The sequence below is a fragment of the Egretta garzetta genome, unplaced genomic scaffold, assembly GCF_000687185.1.
Source record: "Egretta garzetta isolate BGI_Z169 unplaced genomic scaffold, ASM68718v1 scaffold214, whole genome shotgun sequence".
Taxonomy (NCBI): domain Eukaryota; kingdom Metazoa; phylum Chordata; class Aves; order Pelecaniformes; family Ardeidae; genus Egretta; species Egretta garzetta.
The window spans coordinates 417,735-419,243 of NW_009259491.1; the positions used below are offsets into that span (position 1 = coordinate 417,735).

At 55.2% G+C, this 1,509-nt stretch overlaps 1 protein-coding gene across 1 annotated transcript in view; it reads right to left on the bottom strand.

The window, feature by feature from the left end:
- The window catches only part of OSER1 (oxidative stress responsive serine rich 1), a 7,358-nt gene that overhangs the window by 4,717 nt on the left and 1,132 nt on the right, over nucleotides 1–1,509 (bottom strand). The window lies entirely within an intron of this gene.

Consider the following 1,509-nt stretch of genomic DNA (forward strand, 5'->3'; position numbering starts at 1 on the left):
TGTCCTTCTTTTAAATACCTCCAGGGATGGGGACTTGACCACCTCCCTGGGCAGCCCATTCCAGAGCCTGACAACCCTTTCGGTCAAGAATTTTTTCCTAATGTCTAGCCTAAACCTGCCCTGGCGCAACTTCAAACCATTCCCCCTCGTCCTATCGTCCATTACCAGGGAGAAGAGGCCAACCCCCACCTCACTACAGCCTCCTTTCAGGCAGTTGTAGATGGCGATAAGGTCTCCCCTCAGCCGCTCCTCATAAGACTTGTGCTCTAGACCCCTCACCTCTGGACTCTCCTCTGGACAAGTTCCAGCAATGCAACCTCTTTCTTGTAGTGAGGGGCCCAAAACTGAACACCGTATTTGAGGGACGGCCTCACCAATGCCGAGTACAGGGGCACGATCACTTCCCTACTCCTGCTGGCCACACTGTTCCTCATACAAGCCAGGATGCCATTGGCCTTCTTGGCCATCTGGGCACACTGCTGGCTCATATTCAGCCAGCTGTCGACCAGCACCCCCAGGTCTTTTTCCACCAGGCAGCTTTCCAGCCACTCTTCCCCAAGCCTGTAGCATTGCCTGGGGTTGTTGTGACCAAAGTGCAGGACCCAGCACTTGGCCTTGTTGAACCTCATACAGTTGGCCTGGGCCCATGGATCCAGCCTGTCCAGGTCCCTCTGCAGAGCCCTTCATTAATGATCTGGATGATGGGGCAGAGCATATCTGCAACAAATTTGCTGATGACACCAAACTGGGATGAGTGGCTGATAGACCAAAGGGACCTCGAAAGGCAGGAGAAAGGGGCTGACAGGAACCTCATGAACTTCAACGAGAGGAAGTGCAAAGCCCTGACCCTGGGGAGGAACAAGCCATTGTGCCAGCACAGCTTTGCAGAAAAGGCCCTCAGGGTCCTGGTAGACAGACATGAGCCAGCAACGCACCCTCATGGAAAAGGGACTAGCAGCATCCTGGGCTGCAGGTCAAGGGACCCGATCCTTCCCTCTATTCAGCACTGGTGAGGCCACAGCTGGAGTGCCGTGTCCAGTGCTGGGCTCCCCACTATGAGAGAGATGCTGACATGCTGGAGAATGCAACAAAGGGCCACTAAGACAATGAAGGGACTGGAGCATCTCTCCTATGAGGAAACACTGAGAGAGCTGGGACTGTTCAGCCAAGAGAAGAGAAGGCTCAGGAGGGATCTCATCAATGCGTATAAATACCTGAAGGGTGGGTACGAAGAGGACAGAGCCAGACTCTTCTCAGTGGTGCCCAGTGACAGGACTGGAGGCCACGGGCATGCACGGAAACACAGGAGGTACTGTCTGAGCAGAAGGAAACACTTCTTTGCTGTGAGGGTGACTGAGCACCAGCACAGGCTGTGGAGTCTCCCTCCTCGGAGATATTCCAAAGCTGTCTGGACATGGCCCTGGGCAACTGGCTCGGGGGGACCCTGCTCGAGCAGGGGGGTTGGACCTCCAGGGATCCCTGCCAACCTCAACCCTTCTGTGATTCTGC